Source organism: Ambystoma mexicanum, chromosome 12 (assembly GCF_040938575.1).
Source record: "Ambystoma mexicanum isolate Mex_15411 chromosome 12, UKY_AmexF1_1, whole genome shotgun sequence".
Taxonomy (NCBI): Eukaryota; Metazoa; Chordata; class Amphibia; order Caudata; family Ambystomatidae; genus Ambystoma; species Ambystoma mexicanum.
The window spans coordinates 1,077,729,718-1,077,754,322 of NC_090936.1; positions in this window are offsets into that span (position 1 = coordinate 1,077,729,718).

Sequence of the window (24,605 nt, forward strand, 5' to 3'; positions counted from 1 at the left end):
GACAAACGGATAGCTATTCGGCTCTCAGTATAACATAACGAACTTCAACAAGGGTTCGATGTGTTCAGTGAGAGACTGCACATTGGAATACCCGGGCCATTTATACAATTTGCCCAGCCCTTGGCCAACCCTCTTGCGGGTTAACCATTCTGCGAAATACAATGCTGGTCTAGGGCTCCTTGCCAGGTCAACCTTTAATATATGCATTTTTGATTAGTTTCGCTGATATAAGTAGTACATTTACATATAGGTCAACAGTAGGGCAAGGTCTCAGTTCACGACCCCGACAAGTAGCCTGCAGGCATATTAATCATTAAGCTGTACGGAGCTCACAACGGCCAGAATCTATTTGAAATGTCATTTGGCCTCCATTTTGATGTTCAGGGTGACTTCTACATAACAAGAGAACCTAAAATGGCGGCTTCATTCAAGATGGCGGCTTACATTGATTTCTCTGAGGTCAAGACCTTGCCGTGGAGTTTGTTCGCGCATGATGTTTAGTCAACTTGGCGTAGGCCAATATACATATAACTATTACAATAGGAGGCATAATATTATTTCTATTCCGACAAACCCTCCTTTTGGCCTATGCCAAGTGCTAGGACTATTTCTGATGTCTTTGCAAATAACTCCATGCATTGTCGTCTATACATCCTGAATCGTTATCTGTAATATCTATAGCCATTAGGTCGTTCACCAGAACCTCTTGCAACACATACTCTTTAGATGCTGTATCTGGGGCATACACTTTATGTCCTATCGTGCTCACCGACTGAGCGCAACATCCCCCTAGCATTGCACATATACTAGGTAGACATTGGATACAGCAACAAAGGAATAGCAGAATCCCCAAAATAACCAGTATGACAGAAAGCACCTTCCAACCCCAGGATCGTAAGGAGTCCCAGAACCAAGTACTAAGACTCCAATCTCCCACAGGAACATGCACTTCTGAACTAAGGACGTGCAAGTTCTGTATTGCCTTGAAAATTGTCGGTGAGGAATCTGGTACGAAAACACAACAAGCGGACCCCACTAATTTGCATACTCCACCACGCTCTGCCAGAATGACATCCAACGCCATCCGGTTTTGGAGCGCTACCAATCTTATTGCTTTCTGTTCCAGTGTCATATTATAGAGTATATCCATGGTCCGGTTGATGGTTCTCTCCAGTACTCTTGCTAGCCCCCTAATATTTTCGGAATTTGCTATTTGTCCCCACAATGGCACAACTGAGTTTGCTATATCTCCCAAGATTTGCCCAGGGGTATCTCCATTCTCGTCCCGCCGTGGACGAGCCTTAGAAACTTCCGATGTACTAGCTATAAATACCCCAGGTAACAGGATCCCTAAATAACAGGTTCCCTGCCAATCCTTGGGCAGCCAGGGAAATGCTGTACTACCGCAAACGAAATAGACAGGCCCCCCTACATACAAAGGCCTGTTCTCCCCGGTCAAATTTACAACATTCGCGCAACCTTCAAAATCTCCCATTGACCGGGTGCCATTCCTTTGTACACAGAAGGGAACTGAATCGGGGCTATGGTTAATAGAGTAGGAAGGAGGCACGGCATTCTTATTGCCTATCGAAGCCATTTTAAAGGAAATTAGAGTTTGGAAAGGAAGAGACAGTTTATCAGATGGCCTAATAGAAGCAACATTAGGCTTGCTTCTATTTGCAAAAAGCGAGCATCCCAGGGGAGTCAATACACGTTTCTCAAAATCATTTAAATTAGTTCCATCAAAGTTCCCTGAGATGCTATCATTCCAACGGCCAAAGAATAGTGCTATAAGAGAGGCATAGCAAGCAGTCGTTAAAGGTAAAGGGTGAATATACCATCCTAACCCCTTGTTCCCATGTTGCGGTAAATGGGTGCAGATCCAGCAGTTGCTCTTATTAAAAATGGCATGCGTCGAATTCATTATTATCATTAAAGTGTTATTGTGATACTTTCGTCTATGCTGAGAGTCCCTAGGTGACAGAGTATGAAGGTGTACAGAGGGAGTCAGAGCAGTAGGTACAATTTCAATTGGTAACAGAGGCTCTAGAGGATACATTTCTTCAAAGTACCAGAGTCCCACGACAGTGACTATACAAATCCCAATTATTATCATCACAACACAGCAATACGTTTTCGGGGCCCAGGCACATTGTTCATTGTCCGAGTTGGTCACCCCCTTATTTACAAGTCCAATACGAGCAGTAGCGGTGGAGGTGGCAGACATCGTAGTTTTTCAATCGACGACCCCAATGTTCGTTGCTGGCAACACTACGGTCCCGCGACTTCTTAGTCCTTCCCCAACCCTAGCCAGCAGAATCCCCTTTTTTTCTCCAAAATTTTCCTTTGTAAGAACAAAAACTCTCAATGACTCTTTTCTTTTCCAGATGCACAGGCAAAACCTGTGCCGTAGTTCTATTTTCTTCGTCGAAGGTCATACCTGGTGGTTCCCGGTACTACTTGATCCGGAAATAAGGTAACGTCACTTCCTGAGGGAAGCAACGTATCAGAGGCGACAGAAGTCGCAGAACTTGAAACAATGTTTTCCGGAAGTGACTTTTCCGAAGAGTGCAGAGACAAAATGGACGGTTCCCCAAGCTCCACGGGCTCAGAGAGATTCTCCGACACACTCACAGCGCTATTTGCTACCCCAGGATCAGAGATTGTAGCATCAGCAAGGGGTTCTGCTTCTTCTGTAACGTGTGGCGTCGGGTGAGGAAGTTTCTTGACATGCTTCGTGTGCATCCAATGCTTCTTTCCAGCCACCTGCACTGCTGTCTGGGTGACCAACAGCACCTGGTAGGGTCCCCTCCAGCGAGGCGCGAGGCAGGAAGACCTTTCGTAGGCCTTCACCAGGACCCAACTTCCAGGCTGAATATTGTGTCCTGGGCCCGTAAACCGTACAGGTAAAGCTGATCGAACCTGATGATGAATGAAATACAGGTTTTTAGTCAACTGGTTACAATAGTCTGCAAGCAATACATTTTCAACATCTCTCAGCGCTTTAGGCTTTGGAAGACCCCAAATATTAGCAGGCCTCCCCATCACCTTCTCGAATGGAGAGAGACCAGTCTTAGTTTTAGGTGTGGTACGCATGGCTAACAACACAATAGGTAAGGCGTCCTGCCATTTCAGTTTGGTGCCGGCGCATGTTTTAGCAAGCTTATTCTTTAGGATACCGTCATGTCTCTCTACCAACCCAGCGCTTTGAGGATGTCTAGCCAAATGAAATCGTTTTTCGATGTGTAATGCTGTGCATATCTGCAAGATTACTGCTGCAACAAAATGTGGACCGTTGTCCGACCAAATGACTCTTGGCAACCCAAATCGTGGGAAGAACTCCTTTACCATAGTCTTCGCAGTGGTCATGGCAGTAGCATCCTTAACGGGGAAAGCCTCAACCCATTTACTAAAGGCACAAATGATCACAAGGACGTATTTTAGATTGTTACACCGTTCCATCTCAATAAAATCAAAGTGGATGACCTCGAAGGGGACAGAAGGAGGCCCAAAACTACCCCTTGGAGTTACTGTCCCCTTCCCCACATTGTGCTGCAAGCAAATCATGCAATTTTGGACATAATGCTGAGCGATTTTCAAAATTTTATCATTTACCCAGACTTTTTCTAACATTTTCGTGATCTGCTGAGCACACACATGCGTAGGACCGTGCGCCATCGTAACCATCATCAGCACATATGAATTAGGGAGCAACCATTTTCCTTCAGATGTGTCCACCCAACACCCATCTTCATCTAGTTTCCCCATCCCTTCGGCCCATTTTTTAGACTCTTCTATTGTGCCATCAACTTGGATATCTCGTACAGACCCAATACCCTCATCCATTACATAGACATCTCTTGTTTCTCTTAGAGCATACATGTCTGTCGTAAGGTCTGTGGCCGTTTGCCTGGCTATCTGGTCAGCAAAAGCGTTCCCTTTCCCCACATCATCTATGATCTTACAATGCGCATTTCATGATCGCTAACTGACTAGGGAGCGCGAGTGCTGAGAGCAATTGCACTATCAGGGGGCCATGCTGAATCTTGGTCCCATGTGAGGTTAGGAACCCTCTTTCCGACCAGAGCCTCCCAAAGTTGTGAGCCACCCCAAAGTCATACTGGCTATCAGTATATATATTTACTGTACGCCCTTCGGAGTGTTCACAAGCTCGGGTCAATGCTATAATCTCTGCAGCCTGCGCGGAGTTCTGCGGAATTCTCTTAGTTTCAACAACCGTACTCAGTGTAGTGACTGCATCAGCAGCTGTAGATGTACCATCCGGAAGTTTGAAGCAGGAGCCATCACAAAACAGCTCCCCTTCCGCATTATCCAAAGGAGTATCTATAAGGTCTATCCTGCCCTTTGTTTCCTGTTCAGTAGTATACAGGCAGTCATGTGATTCTTCGTCACCGCAAACAGTATTTTGCTGGAAAGGTAGGAGTTCAGCCGGATTAAGAACACAACACCTCTTAATTTGAATGTGAGGGGCAAACAAAGTCAATCCATACCTCGTCAGCCGTGCAGAGGTGAGGTGCTGTGTCTGGGTTTTATTCAATAGGACATCTACAGAGTGAGGTACCATTAGGGTTAAATCATGGCCTAGGACCATTCCCTCACTCTGTTTTACAGACACTGCAGCAGCAGCGACGGCTCGCAAACATCTTGGCAAAGCGCATGCGACAGGATCAAGGGCGGAAGAGTAGTAGCCGCACGGTCTATTCTTCCCTCCGTGTTCCTGTGTTAATACAGCCAAAGCACATCCATCACACTCATGTACAAACAACACAAAGGCCTTATTGTAATTTGGAGTACCCAGAACCGGTGCAGAGCATAACACGGTTTTGAGAAGCTCAAATGATCGTTGATGTTCCGACTTCCATGGCAGCGGCGAAGAAATGCCCTTCTTCGTCAAGGCCAACATCGGTTTTATCACTAGTGAAAAGTTCGGGATCCACAGCCTACAGTAAGAAGCCATACCTATTAAGGCTCTGACTTCCTTCTGTGTATTTTGGACAGACATGTCAGAAATGTGTTTTATTCTTTCAGGTGTCAATCTTCTCCCCTCCTTTGACAGGATTGACAATATTGAAATTTCTTAAGCGAAGCTTTATGACCATGTTCAGCCAAATGAATAAGCAACAATACAGTGCCTTTTTTACAAGCACTTTCAGAATCTGCAGCTAAAAGCAAGTCATCGACATACTGAAGCAGTGTACAAGTAGATGGCAATTCAAGGGTGTCAAGCTGTTCTTTCAAAGCCCTACTATAAATGCTCGGACTTTCAGTATAACCTTGAGGTGCACGAGTAAATGTGAACGAGCGTCCCCCCAAGGTGAACGCAAACAAATATCTACTATCCTTGTGTATAGGAATGCTAAAGAAAGCATTCTTCAGATCCACAACACTAAAGTGAGTAGCTGTAGCAGGGATCATGGTTAATATCGTTGTCACATCAGGCATAATTGGAAATTGTGGAGCGACAATTTTATTAATAGCGCGTAGATCAATTATGAAACAGAATGGGATTGCATTGTCGCCTTTCTTGTACACAGGTAAAATTGGACTGTTACATAAACTACCTGCAATCTCTTCAATCACCCCTCGATGCACAAAATCGGAAACAATGCACTTCAAAGCACACTCGCCCTCAACTGAGATTTCATATTGCGGAATGCGTGGTAGTTTAACTCCATGTTTCGAAACTATTTTAACGGGTTCAATCTGTAAAACCCTGACATCATTATAGTCAACTGCCCACAAACATTCCGGGACAACGCTAAATTCAGGAGGCAATGGTCGAGTCAGAAACTGAGAACTGGGAAGTTGCTGTGGTGAAATCGTCAGTCGCACTCCATCAGAGGAACAATGAATCACTGCATTTAATTCCTTTAACAGATTTAACCCCAGCAAATTCTCTCCACAGTTTGAAGTCAAGAGGAATGGCTAGTGGTTCGTAAAGGGACCCAAAGAAACAGGCACCGGCGAAGAAACCGGACAAACAACTGGTGTGCCAGAAAACCCTACAGAAACATTAGTTTGCCCTGATAGTGGAATGTTTGGAACCCGAGAATGATCAATGGATGGAGCACTTCTGTGCTCCAGTGTCTATCAAAAACTGATGTTTCCTATTCCCCACTAGTAGTTCAACGTAGGGACCTTTTTGACTAACAGGAATAGATGAAGGTTCCAAATCCTGCTTCGGGCAATCCTAACGAAACAAAATGTTGTCGAAAGGAAGCTCTTCAGAAAGGTAGGCAGCAGAAGGGTGATCAAATATGTTTTTTGTGTCCACACTCAAAGTCTGATTATCCCGTGAAAAAGGTTGCTGAGGATCTTGTGAGACTGACCTCTATCAGGGCCCCCCACTCCAAGGCGACCTCTAGGTCGTCTACCCATACTCCCAAATGTGTTGTTTGATCTATGTCGAAGGACGGGGCACTGTGCACGCCAATGACCTTCCTGGCGACAATAGGCACATTGATTAATATTCACAGGACCCAAGGGGACGTTCCCTTGCGGAACATACTGACCTCTGGTCTGTGAATTACCTCCTCTGGGATTTCTAAAAATTTGCTGTAACAATACTTTAGTCTTCAAATCTCCTTTACTATTCTCGACTCTATCTTTTTCATTATTGACACGGTTCTCGTAATACTGAGCCATGTGCAAAACCTTGGATTGGGATTTCGCCTGCCAAGCGCTCTCAGAGGACATAATCTGTGACTGGATGTCAGGCAGCAATCCACGCACAAATTTGTCCACAAACAACCTTTTCCCAGACTCTGTGCCCAAGTCCTGTCCACTGAAGTCAGAGAATACCTGTTCGAATCGATTAAAGAATTCGGTGGCACCCTCAGATTTTCCTTGAACACAGGCCGTAAGCTTGTCCCAAATAATTCTTTTCTCAGGAATTATGGTTTTCAATTTTGCAACAATTCTATCAGGCAAAGTGAGTATTACCTGAGGTGGTTTCTCACCAGCTGGTCTTTCCCCATCAAGCCTAGTTATGTTAGCCCAGGTATCTCCCAACCCATGCACATCGTCTATTGTTTGAACCTGCTTCCATAAATCTACGGGCAGGAGTACAGGGAGAACAAGTCAATATCACTTAGGGTGAACACAGAGGACTGCAACACGGACTCTATCTCTTTGTAGAATCCTGTCGGATTTTTCCTAATATCAGGAATTGATTGTCTCATAGTGTTCACTTCCTGTCGCGAAAACGGGACGTGAACAAACTGTGATACATAATGTGCAGGAATGTTCACAGCAACTATATTATTGGCAGGATCAGCCGCAATTTCAACCTTTGGGACAAATGTCAGAGGAACCTCTCTCATAGGCAACTGAGATGTAGGTAATTCCGATCGCTTACTAAGCAACAGAGCCAGGTCGAGCGCTAAGGCAGTCGAATAAGTGTCGGGCGAAAAAGCCCTCTTACAAATACCCAATAACTCTGTAGGACAACTAACCTTCTTCCTTACACATTCATCCTGCAGGTACTGCACCATTACATGAATCACCTTCCTCTGCATTTCTTCTGTATACTGACTATACGTGTCATACACTTCATCTGGCGGTATCGTTGAATCCAAGATCCATCGAATCGCATCTTTTGTACAGATTCGTACTTCCTCAGATGCCGATTTACGACACGGAAGGAATCGTTTCTGCACATACATACTGTCGTCTTCATCATCCTCATCCCGCAATTTTTCTAAGTCCCTCCTATACTCAAATAACCTCTCGACATGACCATGTACTTTCTCCTCAGTGTCCCTTGAAAGCGCTAGAGTATTCAGATCCCTCAACCCTTGTGGGAGATCTGCATTCTGTAAATCTACCCCACATTACACATAAATGAGTCCCCAAACCTTCAATAAAAACATTTTTTCTCGGGAAAATTATCCATATTTGATAATGTGGAAAAAACATTAGCTCGATCATCTCTCTCCATACAATGCTTAGCCCATGAAAACAATTCCCGTTTCTTTTCTGCAGAGACAGTATTTCGAGAATCTTTGACCCTGCACCCTGATCAACTACAGTCGGTACAGAACCACTCGGGAGCGGAGGTGCGGGCAAATTCAATGGAGGTGTGACTATCGGCGCAAGGGGAAGAGGTGGAAGAGTAGGTGGAGGAACAACAACTGGAGGAATAGGAACAATAGGTTGTACAGGGGGAACAGGAATAACAGCAGGAATAACAGCAGGAATAGGCAGAGCACCAGGGAGAGGATCATACGGAGGTGGCGCAGAGGCACCAGGCCTTCGTTCGTTTAACAATTTGTCAATAAATTCTTCGGAAACATGAAAATCTTTAGAGGGATAGATTTTCTGGATACCGAGTGAGAAAGCCCTATCCATATTCTTGACTGACTCTGAATGTTTTTCCTTATCATACAACAACGCCTTTTCAGCATTCGTTTTATGACGGCGTGCATGTTTATCCATACTTTTAAGCTGCTGCAACGCTTCTTTTTTCCAATTCGGCAAAACATCAAATGCTGCAAGTCTGGCTTTCTTCTTTAACAAGACCGATTCTAGGTATTCAATATGGGGGATCTCGAAACTACCATTGATTGGCCACTGAAATTCGGAGGCATGTCTGGTTTGTCTGTGCCAAATATCATTAAATACTATGCTTCCAATGCCATGCTTACAGTACATAGTACACGCCGGCGACCCCTCCTGTGGTGCCGGGCGGCTAAATACCAAAGATTGTCGATCGCTGCGGAACAGTGCCCTAAAGCAGCTAGACAATTTCCCAGGCATTTCACAAAAAATTGGTGTTACCTGGTCAATAATTGTGTCTGCAGATACAAAACGCCAAATTCAAATTGTCAGGGTTAAATTATGAGTCGGGTCACGACTACACCTGACCAAACCTAAGGAGGACCGTACGGTTTACCAAAGAACTTACCTAACGAATTTTACCTTGTGTTTGGTGGTTTCGACAAATCTGCCCGCCTCAAAAATGGACCCTCGTGAAGATGCCGTTTCAGACCACACGACTATCGTCCAAGGATCGGATCGTGCAGCGCTGCCGAGATATCGCGTCTCGTTCGGTCGGGCCCGCAGTATCACACTGTCCGATCCCGGTTCGATAGCCTGCGTCAACCTTCAATGATCCGGCATCAATCTTGAGGGTCCCTATTCGGGCGCCAACTGTGAAAACAGAAAAATAATATGAGGCCGGGAAGCCAAAAAGGAAACACACCAACACAGGTTACAAAGAAACATACAAGTACTTTATTTTCAAGCTACAACAGTTACCAAGTCAACTGACAAACGGATAGCTATTCGGCTCTCAGTATAACATAACGAACTTCAACAAGGGTTCGATGTGTTCAGTGAGAGACCGCACATTGGAATACCCGAGCCATTTATACAATTTGTCCAGCCCTTGGCCAACCCTCTTGCGGGTTAACCATTCTGCAAAATACAATACTGGTCTAGGGATCCTTGCCAGGTCAACCTTTAATATATGCATTTTTGATTAGTTTCGCTGATATAAGTAGTACATTTACATATAGGTCAACAGTAGGACAAGGTCTCAGTTCATGACCCCGACAAGTAGCCTGCAGGCATATTAATCATTCAGCTGTACGGAGGTCACAACGTCCAGAATCTATTTGAAATGTCATTTGGCCTCCATTTTGATGTTCAGGGTGACTTCTACATAACAAGAGAACCTAAAATGGTGGCTTGATTCAAGATGGCGGCTTACATTGATTTCTCTGAGGTCAAGACCTTGCCATGGAGTTTGTTCGCGCATGATGTTTAGTCAACTTGGCGTAGGCCAATATACATATAACTATTACAATAGGAGGCATAATATTATTTCTATTCCGACACCCTGTCAGCATAAAAAGTGCATTTCTTGTACATACTTCCATGATCTGTCCCTTGAATGAAAGTCTCTACACGCTTCTGTGATTTTGATGAGCTTGAAGTGCATCCTGAATAATGATATTGTTCAAGATCACGCTCAAACGTTCTGTGTTCGCTGGATCTCGAAGAAAGTCAGGACATCACTATGGGCCTGATCACGACCTCGGCGGTAACCCTTAAATCTGGCGGTAGCGCTATTACCGCCGGATTTAAGGGTCCGCCAAATCAGGGCTTCGGCGGATTTCGCCCCAGCTCTTGGCTGGGGGGAAATCCGCCGAAAATTCGCGCTATTACCGCCGGCGGGAAATCCACCGGCTGTAAGAGCGCAAATTTTCCCCATTGAGCCCAATGGGGAATGATGCATTCCCGAATGAGCTCAATGGGGAATGGGGACTTCCAAGTCCGGCCAACTCGTGATCCTGCGCTATTAGCGCCGGGGGCTATGGCGGTCGCGCTAATAGCCCCCACGCTAATAGCGTTAGCGTTACCACCGAGGTCGTGATCAGGCCCAATGTCTCCAAACAAGATCTGGACAGTATTCAATTAAACTAAATAATAGGATGCTGACAAGCCTATTCGCTGCTTCTTCTGATTGGGATATTTGTCTTGTCCTCGCTGTACTGTGGCAATAATAAGAACTGCTCTGTGATAACTGTGAGCAAGATTGATATTGTCTTTTCGTTATCAGGATCTTGCATAAACTCTGTTATGCTTGTAAGTCTCCCCACCAATGACGGGTAGGACCTCAATACCAATTCAAAATAGGTCAGTATGTTCCTGGTGAGGTCACTATTGTGTGACACCATAAGTAAGTCCAAACAAAGACTCTGTATTGAGTGACTCGGGATACTGTATTCTCTTCCAGTTTATATATCCTCTATCAAAATTCGGCATAGATTTTCGCATCAAGGCTTTAGTGCGCCTTAGTCCAAAGTCAACAAGCTACTTGTGACCCAATGAATGCAATTTGCTTCTTTTACCCTGCAACTAGGATGCACAGTGTTCATATTTTGTCCTTTCTTTCCTTATTTTGCTCAAGGGGAATGTCTAAAACTGAGCCACAACCTAACACAAAAGTTCCTTGCTTTTTCACTTGACTAGTCATGCGTCCTTCTTCCTCGTCATAAATCTCGTCTGCACCTGCTGTGGTTCTTCCCCATTGTCTGAAGTCTCTTCGGGTTGGGATGCGGGCAGAGGGTTCTCTCTGGTATATGGCTTGATGTCACCAATAAGATCCAAGCTCTTCTTCCTTGTAACTTAACTGCAGATGGCGTTATGTCCTCCACAATAAAATGGCCGTAGAACCTTGGCTCTTTCCACCTTTTTCTTGTGTGATTCCGGACTAAGACGGTATCCCCAGGGTATAGTTGAGGTACATGTAACTCCGGAACCTTGTCTGCTGTAGTATCTCCTTCTGTGTTCTGGACTGCCCTACACCCTCCTTGTCACTTGAGCTGTCCTGAAATGACAGAAAAACTAGATGTCATGCAGTTCAAGTAGTTTTGAATTTCCAATCCTAACACTTCTCCTGTTGGCTGAGCATCACATCTAGCTCTAGTTCAAGGCATTAAAGGCATCCACATTCTTCTGCCAGTCACAATTTCGTATGGCGTAAGATGATGGTCTGAACCAGGCTGGTTTCTGAGTCCATACAATGCCAGTGGAAGGCAGTGAAACCATCCTTTAATCAGCTTAAGCTTCAATGTGGCTATCCTTTGATTTAGCAAGCCGTTGAGCTTCTCGCATATGTCATTTCCTTGCGGATGATAAACAGATGAAAACTTGTGCTTTATACCTAGCAACAAGCTCATCTGTTAAAATACTGTGTTAATAAAACGAGGACCGTTGTCTGACCTCATCACTTCACAAACTCCCCATCTGGGAAACACTTCCCTCACCAAGAATTTGGCCGTACAGGTAGAGTATGGGTGTGTACATGGAGATGCTTCTATCCATCCAGAGAATGGATACACCACAATTAGATACCTGTATCCGTTACATACTTGAATCATATTGACATAGTCGACATGCAAGTGCTGAAAAGGACCAATAGGCCTTGGGATGACTCCTCTGATCACACGTAGTGTATGCCCAGCCGTACATTTCTGACAGACTATGCAATCTATCATAAACAATGCAACATGCTCTGCTAGGTTTGTGTTAAGTTCACCCTGGAAATTGTGGCAAAGGTGGAAGCATTAGGAATGGGACCATGGAATCATAATTCACAGTGTAGTCCTCACCTAAGATGGCCACCGAGACTACATCTATGCTCCCTTCTGTTTGAACGGTGCGTTGTATCCGTCTTCCCTCTTGGACAACGCTGTTGCATTTCGTCACAGTTCTCCTATTGGACTCCAGCTTTATTGCTTGTTGTCAGACTTTCTTGCTATCTGCTTCTGTGTTTCTTCTTACCTTCTTATAGCTATTCTGTCCACCCTTGTTTCGGGCTGTTTTTTCCACGTACTTGTACGCAGCTTTCGTTTGCCTCAATACACTTTCGTACCAAGGCAGCTCTCTCTCTCTCTCTCTTCCTCTCTCTCTCTCTCTCTCTCTCTCTCTCTCTCTCTCTCTCTCTCTCTCTCTCTCTCTCTCACTCTTTCTATCTTTCATATCATACATTTGTACCTTTGTTCTGCCCTCGGCCTTTTACTGAAGCTTTTCTACTGTTCTGGGTCTTTACTTACTATCAGCTGTTTTCTGCAATATTGCATTCACTCTTGCTCCCCTGACTTGTGCTGTCTCTGCCTTTCTCCGTTCACGATGGAGTTTCTTCTGGCTTCTGCTGCCGTAGATTCTTTCGGGTTGAACCTTTGGTGCCCTGGGTTGGCAGTTTGGACTCATTGTCCATCGGCACCTCCTTCCTTATTCTGTTTCTCTGTTCCTTTCTAATTTCGGGGATCCTCCTGGGCTATCAGGACTTCTGTTGGCTCATTGGATGTCCTTAAGGAGTCATTGGGTTCCAGCGCTACCCATCCTGCTGTGCCACCCTCATTGATATTTTTCTTCTCAAGTTCCTCCACTACCAATCCTGTTGAGCCATTCTACAGCTGTACAAGCCTTGGAACTTTTATCCTCTCATTCAGCATGGACGTTTACCTGCCCAAACTCTACAACTTCAAGTCATCTATTCCAGGGTTTTTTGGTGCCTGGAGGATGTTTCCCTGGTTTGGGGTTTGGCTCCTTGGAGTTCTCTGCGATTTGGATTTTTACCAGTCAAGGTGGCCTCTGAGGGGGCTAGACCCTATTTACATGAAAGAAAGAACAAGAAATCTAAGGAGAAGGGGGATCCTGATGCCAGAAAGACTAGAAAGAAGAAGCTGATTGATCACAGAGACAGTTCTTTTGAAGATAAAGGTGAGGAGGAGATAAGGGAGGGGTCTTCGTTGTTTGATAGCATACAACGCCCAGCATCTACTATGGCCTCCTTGGAGCAGTACCAATAACTGGTGGTGGCATTGCAGGGGTTGACAGCTGAGGTCCAAGCTCTGCGGTCAGAAAACATAGCTCTCCGCCAGCAGGTGGTGCCCCAGGATGAGAACCGTGGAGTCCTTCCTCCCATCGCTTTGTCATTTGGAAAGTATGATGGGAATCCCCGCCAACTCAAAGAATTTCTCGAAGCATGCCAGATCTACTTCACCTTCCGGCCTTGTGCCTTTGAAACTGCAGGGGCACGCGTGGAGTTTATGGTATCTAACTTAACCGGATATGCCCTGGTATGCTGGAAATGCCAAGGCATAGGATGCACCTTTGGTTACTTCCAATGACCCAGCTCTTACCGACTATGGCCTTTTCAGCGGTCTTCTCAAGGATCGGTTCAACCAACCTAAAGTGTTATATTCTTCCTTCGAAGCAATGTTGGATGTACGTCAAAGGATCCACAGATGTACAAACATATGTATCGCGCTTTCAGAAACTGCCGGCAAATGCAGGATGTCCAGACTCAGCCCAGCAGACGATCTTCAGATGTGGTCTGAATGAAGACCTCAAGGATGAGTTAGCCAGAATAGCCAGACCAGCCACCTTTGCAGAGCTTGTGACAATGACTTTACAAATTGAGTACCACATGAGTGAGCGACGTCAGGAAAGAAGAAAGATTCGGTCCTACCCCCCCTCCTCACCTGTCTTTACCTCCCACCAAGGAAAGCCTACCTGCTGAAGAACCTATGCAGATAGGAATGACTTGGGGTGCCTTAACCCCAGAGGAGCCCAAGCGACGCAGGGATGCAGGTCTTTGCATGTATTGTGGGTCCTCAAAACGCCTGCTTAGGAATTACCCGGAGGTACCACCCAGGTGTAAGGGAAATGCCAACCCCCGATATTATGCAAGGGAGATCTCGGGGGGAAATGCTAACATCCTTGCAACCAAACCCGACCAGTAGAGAAGACAGAAGATTGTAGTCTGATAGTTTTCAAGATCCACCTGAAGTTCGCCAAGTCCGAGTTTATAGAGACCTTAGCAATGTTGGACTGCGAGGCAGCAGGACATTTTGTTGACACTGACTGGGCCAAGGAAGAGCAATTGCCTCTGCAGGTCAAGCAGAAACCAATACCTGTGGAGGGGGTCAATGGAAACCCACTTTCTTCGGGCCCTATTATTAGTGAAATCATTCCTCTTCTGGTCTCGTTGGATAAACATCAAGAACTCATAGTGTTAAATGTCATTTAGGCGGCTCATTTTCCGATCATTCTCAGAATTCCTTGGTTACACAAACATAATCCCAACATAGATTGGGCTTCCAACAAGTTGTGCTTCAGTTCCCTGTTTTGCTATCAGAACTGCATGGACACACTTGAGATGGAAGTGACACATGAGGAGTCCGATCCCCAGCCAAAGAAGACACTCTCTTCCATTCCTTTACAGTATCAGAAGTATTCAGAAGTATTCGAGGACGAGATTCTGAGGTCATTGCACCCACATAGGGCTGAGTATTGCGCCATAGATCTCTTCCCTGATGCTTGTGCTCCTTTCAGCCGGATGTACCCTCTCTCTCTGCCAGAACGAAAAGCTTTAAAAGAATACCTAGACTTTAACATGCAAAACGGGCTCATACAGGAATCAAGATCATCGGCAGGCGCATCCCTCTTCTTTATCCCCAAGAAGGACACAACGGACCTTCGACTGTGTATAGATTACCGCGGTCTAAATGGAGTAATCATTTGTGATTGATACACAATGCCCCTTATCTGAGATATACTGGAGGCTGTACAAAGGGCAAACGTTTTTACCAAATTAGACCTCAGGGGGGCTTACCACCTCTTGCAGATTAAGACAGATGACAAATGGAAAATGGCTTTCAGAACCCTTTTGGGTTTGTTTGAATACAGAGTAATGCTGTTTGGGCTAGTCAATGCCCCTGCGATCTTTCAACGGTTCATCGATAATATCTTTGCGGACCTGCTATATCTGTCAGTCGTCGTATATTTAGACAACATTTTCAGAGCACCAAGACCATGTGAGAGAAGTGCTCTATTGCTTACAGGTGAACCAATTCCTAGTGAAATCAGAAAAATGGCAATTTGAGGGCAGTCGGTATCCTACTTGGGATATATCCTGTCTAAGAATGGCATACGCATGGACCCAGCGAAGGTGAAGGCTGTATTGCAGTGGAGGGAACCACAGAACATCAAAGTCGTGCAGAGGTTTTTAGGTCTGGTGAACTTTTATAGGCATTATATACTGTCAAACAACAGAGACCCCTCCCTTATATCCTCCTCACCTTGATCTTCAAAAGAACTGTCTCTGGAATCCGTCAGCTTCTTCTTTCTAGTCTTCCTGGCATCAGATTAACCCTTCTCCTTGGATTTCTTGTTCTTTCTTTTGTGTAAATAGGGTCTAGCTCCCTCAGAGGCCACCTTGACCGGTAAAATACCAAATCGCAGAGAATTCCAAGGAGCCAAACCCCAAACCAGGGAAAAAGCCTTAAGGCACCAAAAAACCCTGGAAGAGTCTCTAATAGATGACTTGAAATTGTAGAGTTTGGGCAAGTAAACGTCCAAGCTGAATGAGAGGATAAAGTTCCAAGGCTTGTATAGATGTAGAATGGTCAACAGGATTGGTAGTGTAGGAACTTGAGTAGAAAATATCAATGAGGTTGGCACAGCAGGATGTGTAGAGCTGAAACCCAATGACTCCTTAAGGACATCCAAGGAGCCAATAGAAGTCCTGATAGCTCAGGAGGATCTCCGAAATTAGAAAGGAACAGAGAAACAGAATAAGGACGGAGGTGCCAATGGACAACGGGTGCAAACCGCCAACCCAGGGCACCAAAAGTTCAACCCAAAAGAATCTATGGCAGCTGAAGCTAGAAGACACTCCACCGTGAACGGAGACAGGCAGAGACAGCACAAGTCAGGGGAGGCGGAGTGAACGCGAGATTGCAGAAAACAGATGATAGTAAGTACCCAGAACAGTAGAAAAGATTCGGTAAAAGGCCGAAGGCAGGACAAAGGTACGGATGTATGAGATGAAAGATAGAAAGAGCGAGAGAGAGAGAGAGAGGCAGAGAGAAAGAGAGAGAGAGAGAGAGAGAGAGCTGCCTTGGTACTAAAGTGACGCCCAACAAGGCCGAAACATGTTTGGGGATGCTTGTGGTCTCGAGCAGAATGGATGTGAACTAGCAGTTCTAGCTGGACTGCCCCTTTTGGTGTGGGACCAAGCCTGATTTGCATATGGTTTTTCCCCTTCTGTAATGGCTTTGCAGGTGAAGAAAGATGGTCTGGAAGGTTGCCCAGAGCAACGCCAGTGGTTAAGATTCAGTCTAAACCTTCCAGCCATCACCTCTTTGTTTTTGCTTTGTCACCCCGAGTGGGACGGGTATGCCCAGATGTGGGTCCCGTGCCTGCTGGGCCTAGAGACCCAAGCTACTCCTCACTGATGAGGCCCAACAAGGCCGAAACATGTTTGGGGATGCTTGTGGTCTCGTGCAGAAGGGATGTGACCTAGCAGTTCGGGCTGGACTGCCCCTTTTGGGATGGGACCAAGCCTGATTTGCATATGGTGTTTCCCCTTCTGTAATGGCTTGGCAGGTGAAGAACGATGGTCTGGAAGGTTGCCCAGAGCAACGCCAGTGGTTAAGATTCAGTCTAAACCTTCCAGCCATCACCTCTTGCTTGGTACGAAAGTGTATCGAGGCAAACGAAAGCTGCGTACAAGTACGCAGAAAAAACAACCCGAGACAAGTGCGGATAGAATAGCTATAAGGACAGAGGTAAGAAGAAACACAGAATCAGATAGCAAGAAAGTTTGACAACAAGCGATAGAGCTGGAGTCCAATAGAGAACTGCAACGAAACACAGCAGCGTAGTCCAAGAGGGAAGACTGATACAACGCACCATCCAAACAGAATGGAGCGTAGATGTAGTCTTGGTGGCCATCTAAGGTGAGGACTGGACCGTGAATTATGATTCCACTGTCCCATTCCTAAAGCTTCCACCTTTGCCACAATTTCCAGGGGGTGAACTTAACAGTTTGGTACAAACCAATCTTCGGCAATGGTTGCTGCTAGATCCTCTCTTGTTACATGCACTGGATAGTGTAACTGCTCCAGTGCTATATTCAGTAGGGCTATAGGCATTACTGGTTTACCAGTGCTGTCTTGTTCCCACAAAGCCTCAGAGGGGTTTAAAGAACACCGGCTTCATTTTCATTTGTTCTTTTCTTCCTGCATTAGTTCACCTTGGAGCTCCATTAACTGGGTATATTACATATTACTGTAGCTTTCCGGTTCATTCCTCACAGCAATCATTTTTTCAGGCACATCAGACATTTCCACATCCATCATTATTTCATCTTCAGTTGCCACACGCTTGGCGTCAGTGTCTGCTGCTTGATTTCCATGCGAGATAAAATCTGTCCCTTTCGTGTTGGCTGTCCAATAGGCGGCGTGTTGTACTGGCATGCCGTCTGCTCGGAGGTAGCCCCTCCTTTTCCAGGGCCAAAGCCTGCATGCACAGTCGATGTCACATAGGCAGAGTCTCTGTACACCATTACTTCTTGGTCTGCATGTTGCTCGAGTGTGAGTTACAATGCCAATAATTATGCAGCCTGTGCTGAATAATGAGAGGGTCAACGTGCACTAATAAGTACTCGAAATTCCCCATTTACTGTGTGCTTCACCACAGCGGCACCTGTATATCTCTGTCCATCATTTTGATTGATCCTGGAAGAACCATCAATGAAGACTATTTCTCCTTCTGCCAATGAATTTTATTTTACTCCAGGGATCTCATCATAGAATTCTTCATAGTTTGCGCAATCATGTATTGGCTCTCCTTCAGTAACTGGCTCTGCTATAAACATAGCTGGGTTCACTATTCTGCATCAAACTATTTTAATCGCTGTATTTGATATGACCACTTCAAAAGCAGAAGCTCTTTGTGATGTCAGTGTACCTTTCAGTTTCTCTAAAATCGCAAATAATGCGTGCTCAACGAATAACGTAGGCAGGCAGCAGGACATTTTGTTGACACTGACTGGGCCAAGGAAGAGCAATTGCCTCTGCAGGTCAAGCAGAAACCAATACCTGTGGAGGGGGTCAATGGAAACCCACTTTCTTCGGGCCCTATTATTAGTGAAATCATTCCTCTTCTGGTCTCGTTGGATAAACATCAAGAACTCATAGTGTTAAATGTCATTTAGGCGGCTCATTTTCCGATCATTCTCAGAATTCCTTGGTTACACAAACATAATCCCAACATAGATTGGGCTTCCAACAAGTTGTGCTTCAGTTCCCTGTTTTGCTATCAGAACTGCATGGACACACTTGAGATGGAAGTGACACATGAGGAGTCCGATCCCCAGCCAAAGAAGACACTCTCTTCCATTCCTTTACAGTATCAGAAGTATTCAGAAGTATTCGAGGACGAGATTCTGAGGTCATTGCACCCACATAGGGCTGAGTATTGCGCCATAGATCTCTTCCCTGATGCTTGTGCTCCTTTCAGCCGGATGTACCCTCTCTCTCTGCCAGAACGAAAAGCTTTAAAAGAATACCTAGACTTTAACATGCAAAACGGGCTCATACAGGAATCAAGATCATCGGCAGGCGCATCCCTCTTCTTTATCCCCAAGAAGGACACAACGGACCTTCGACTGTGTATAGATTACCGCGGTCTAAATGGAGTAATCATTTGTGATTGATACACAATGCCCCTTATCTGAGATATACTGGAGGCTGTACAAAGGGCAAACGTTTTTACCAAATTAGACCTCAGGGGGGCTTACCACCTCTTGCAGATTAAGACAGATGACAAATGGAAAATGGCTTTCAGAACCCTTTTGGGTTTGTTTGAATACAGAGTAATGCTGTTTGGGCTAGTCAATGCCCCTGCGATCTTTCAACGGTTCATCGATAATATCTTTGCGGACCTGCTATATCTGTCAGTCGTCGTATATTTAGACAACATTTTCAGAGCACCAAGACCATGTGAGAGAAGTGCTCTATTGCTTACAGGTGAACCAATTCCTAGTGAAATCAGAAAAATGGCAATTTGAGGGCAGTCGGTATCCTACTTGGGATATATCCTGTCTAAGAATGGCATACGCATGGACCCAGCGAAGGTGAAGGCTGTATTGCAGTGGAGGGAACCACAGAACATCAAAGTCGTGCAGAGGTTTTTAGGTCTGGTGAACTTTTATAGGCATTATATACTGTCAAACAACAGAGACCCCTCCCTTATATCCTCCTCACCTTGATCTTCAAAAGAACTGTCTCTGGAATCCGTCAGCTTCTTCTTTCTAGTCTTCCTGGCATCAGATTAACCCTTCTCCTTGGATTTCTTGTTCTTTCTTTTGTGTAAATAGGGTCTAGCTCCCTCAGAGGCCACCTTGACCGGTAAAATACCAAATCGCAGAGAATTCCAAGGAGCCAAACCCCAAACCAGGGAAAAAGCCTTAAGGCACCAAAAAACCCTGGAAGAGTCTCTAATAGATGACTTGAAATTGTAGAGTTTGGGCAAGTAAACGTCCAAGCTGAATGAGAGGATAAAGTTCCAAGGCTTGTATAGATGTAGAATGGTCAACAGGATTGGTAGTGTAGGAACTTGAGTAGAAAATATCAATGAGGTTGGCACAGCAGGATGTGTAGAGCTGAAACCCAATGACTCCTTAAGGACATCCAAGGAGCCAATAGAAGTCCTGATAGCTCAGGAGGATCTCCGAAATTAGAAAGGAACAGAGAAACAGAATAAGGACGGAGGTGCCAATGGACAACGGGTGCAAACCGCCAACCCAGGGCACCAAAAGTTCAACCCAAAAGAATCTATGGCAGCTGAAGCTAGAAGACACTCCACCGTGAACGGAGACAGGCAGAGACAGCACAAGTCAGGGGAGGCGGAGTGAACGCGAGATTGCAGAAAACAGATGATAGTAAGTACCCAGAACAGTAGAAAAGATTCGGTAAAAGGCCGAAGGCAGGACAAAGGTACGGATGTATGAGATGAAAGATAGAAAGAGCGAGAGAGAGAGAGAGAGGCAGAGAGAAAGAGAGAGAGAGAGAGAGAGAGAGCTGCCTTGGTACTAAAGTGACGCCCAACAAGGCCGAAACATGTTTGGGGATGCTTGTGGTCTCGAGCAGAATGGATGTGAACTAGCAGTTCTAGCTGGACTGCCCCTTTTGGTGTGGGACCAAGCCTGATTTGCATATGGTTTTTCCCCTTCTGTAATGGCTTTGCAGGTGAAGAAAGATGGTCTGGAAGGTTGCCCAGAGCAACGCCAGTGGTTAAGATTCAGTCTAAACCTTCCAGCCATCACCTCTTTGTTTTTGCTTTGTCACCCCGAGTGGGACGGGTATGCCCAGATGTGGGTCCCGTGCCTGCTGGGCCTAGAGACCCAAGCTACTCCTCACTGATGAGGCCCAACAAGGCCGAAACATGTTTGGGGATGCTTGTGGTCTCGTGCAGAAGGGATGTGACCTAGCAGTTCGGGCTGGACTGCCCCTTTTGGGATGGGACCAAGCCTGATTTGCATATGGTGTTTCCCCTTCTGTAATGGCTTGGCAGGTGAAGAACGATGGTCTGGAAGGTTGCCCAGAGCAACGCCAGTGGTTAAGATTCAGTCTAAACCTTCCAGCCATCACCTCTTGCTTGGTACGAAAGTGTATCGAGGCAAACGAAAGCTGCGTACAAGTACGCAGAAAAAACAACCCGAGACAAGTGCGGATAGAATAGCTATAAGGACAGAGGTAAGAAGAAACACAGAATCAGATAGCAAGAAAGTTTGACAACAAGCGATAGAGCTGGAGTCCAATAGAGAACTGCAACGAAACACAGCAGCGTAGTCCAAGAGGGAAGACTGATACAACGCACCATCCAAACAGAATGGAGCGTAGATGTAGTCTTGGTGGCCATCTAAGGTGAGGACTGGACCGTGAATTATGATTCCACTGTCCCATTCCTAAAGCTTCCACCTTTGCCACAATTTCCAGGGGGTGAACTTAACAGTTTGGTACAAACCAATCTTCGGCAATGGTTGCTGCTAGATCCTCTCTTGTTACATGCACTGGATAGTGTAACTGCTCCAGTGCTATATTCAGTAGGGCTATAGGCATTACTGGTTTACCAGTGCTGTCTTGTTCCCACAAAGCCTCAGAGGGGTTTAAAGAACACCGGCTTCATTTTCATTTGTTCTTTTCTTCCTGCATTAGTTCACCTTGGAGCTCCATTAACTGGGTATATTACATATTACTGTAGCTTTCCGGTTCATTCCTCACAGCAATCATTTTTTCAGGCACATCAGACATTTCCACATCCATCATTATTTCATCTTCAGTTGCCACACGCTTGGCGTCAGTGTCTGCTGCTTGATTTCCATGCGAGATAAAATCTGTCCCTTTCGTGTTGGCTGTCCAATAGGCGGCGTGTTGTACTGGCATGCCGTCTGCTCGGAGGTAGCCCCTCCTTTTCCAGGGCCAAAGCCTGCATGCACAGTCGATGTCACATAGGCAGAGTCTCTGTACACCATTACTTCTTGGTCTGCATGTTGCTCGAGTGTGAGTTACAATGCCAATAATTATGCAGCCTGTGCTGAATAATGAGAGGGTCAACGTGCACTAATAAGTACTCGAAATTCCCCATTTACTGTGTGCTTCACCACAGCGGCACCTGTATATCTCTGTCCATCATTTTGATTGATCCTGGAAGAACCATCAATGAAGACTATTTCTCCTTCTGCCAATGAATTTTATTTTACTCCAGGGATCTCATCATAGAATTCTTCATAGTTTGCGCAATCATGTATTGGCTCTCCTTCAGTAACTGGCTCTGCTATAAACATAGCTGGGTTCACTATTCTGCATCAAACTATTTTAATCGCTGTATTTGATATGACCACTTCAAAAGCAGAAGCTCTTTGTGATGTCAGTGTACCTTTCAGTTTCTCTAAAATCGCAAATAATGCGTGCTCAACGAATAACGTAGTTGGGCACCCCATTAAAATAGTTGCAGCTTTCTCTATGGTGAACGCGGCGGCAGCCAAACTTTGTTCGCACGGGAAATAACCTCTCATCACTGGGTCTAAAATCCCACTGTAGTATTCCAGGGGCTTGTATCCCAACATGGTTTTCTGTGTAAGGACTGCTGTCATAACAGTACCATCCGTGAGTGAAAACAAGTAGAATTCCTCTGCATAATTGGGAATCCCTAAAACTGGTGCCGTGCAAATGGCCTTTTTTAGTTCATCAAACCCTTCCTCCATGGCCTTATTCCACACAATATTTTCCTGTGTTGCATGTGCTTTCTTTAAGGCTTGTAATAAGGGCCTGGTGTAAGAGCTGTAGTCAAAGACCCATCCCCTGACATAATAGCAGAATCCTAGAAAACTCTGCATCTTTTTTATCGTGTGAGGCTTAGCTGTTTTCAAAATAGCTTCAGCTCTTTCAGGGGTAACCTTCTTTCCTTCATGTGAAATCAGTTGGCTTATGTACAACACCGCTGTTGACTATGCTGTAACTTCTCTTTGTCAACTTTATATCCTTTCTCAGCAAGTATAGTCAATAACTTAATGGAATTGCGTCTGCACTCTTCCTCTGTTGTGCTGCAAACTAGAATGTCATCCACATATTGCAAAACCGCACTCTCTAATGCAACGTTGTTCAATTCCATCTGCAGGACTCTATTGAAAATCGAAGGGGACTCACAATATCCTTCAGGCAGCCTTGTGCTTTTCAGACTAACTTGTCTGAACGTAAAAAATGTCAAGTCCTGCCAGTATTTGTGCTATGGGATTGATAAAATGCATTATACAAATCAATCACCGGACAATAACATGGATCAACAGGTATGTTACACAGAATTGTAGACGGGTTAGTGACTAGAGGGAACTCAGCCTCTGGTATCTGGTTTATCGGCCTCAAATCTTATATTAGCCTCCAAGACCCCCCTTACTTTTTTCACAGGGTACACTGACGTATTAAATGGTGACTCTGACATAACTAAGATGCCCTATTCCATCATGGCAGAAATTGTCTTAAAAATCCCTTCATCTGCCTCCTTAGACATGGGATATTGTCGTGTTCTCAGTAAAATTGCTCCTGGTTTTAATTTAATCTTCACTTCTCCGACTCCTTTCAGCAAGCCCACATCATAAGGGGCTGTAGTCCATACTGAGAGAGGCACCCTTGCCATGTCGTCATCAAAATATTCAGGATGTTTTTGTGCCAGTATCATTTTCTGGGGCACCTCTCTTTTAATCATTTTTACCCAACAAATGAGGTTTACCTCAAATGTCATCTCATCCTCACCTAGTCGTTCTTTAAACAGATCGTCATTAGTGACGTCAGTCAATCTGTAACCTTCCCCAATAGCGATTATTGCGCACCATTGTCTGCCTTCATCATCACAACCATCAAGCAAAGCCATCTCTTCTTGCACTATGGCTGCTTGTATTGCTAAGGGAAACACTTGTCCCTTTTCCTCATGCATAGGTATTCTTGGTTTGAACAGAAACTCATCTGGGGTTCTCATTTTTCTGTCTGCCTGGCCTGGTAGCCACAACATTAATATGCACACTCGATATGCGAATATCTCAGGCTCTAATGGAATAGCTCTCATAGTTATTCATCCTGTGTATGCTCTGATCATTTCGCATATGTTTAAATAGTGCATTCCTGGAGTTGAACACACTATTCCTTCCTCAGTGAACGAGATTGTCATATTTAACTTTGTCATCAAATCTCGTCCCAATATATTGACAGGCGTCTGTCTCGAATACAGCAGTGGCACCTTCATGTCACATTCTCCTATAGAAACTGTAAGTTCTTTTGTAAAAGGAACACGACTTGTAGTTCCAGTAAAATCTTGAGTATTCATGGTGTCGCCGGACAAGGAAAACTTGCCTTCACATATACACGAACGCGTCCCACCCGAGTCAACTAATAACAAATATTCCTTGCCCCCTATAGTAACATCTACCCTTGGTTCCTCATGAGGGTTTGGTGTCACTGATAGAATGAAACACATCAAGTCTCCCAGTGAGCTGTCCTAGTCCATATATAATCTTGTCCCACAGTTAGTGAATGGTTTCTCTGTATCACTAACACCATTTCCTGCTCTAGAGTTCAATACCTGTCCTGTGCCTGTAGTCTGTTGAAGTTTCGTCAGGAACTGATGAGGCTGCCCTTGTGGGAAATTGGTCACAGTCTGATGTGGCTATAAGCTTTGCTGCACTCTTGGCACTTGCTGCTGTACAGTTTGATTCTGCACAAAACCCT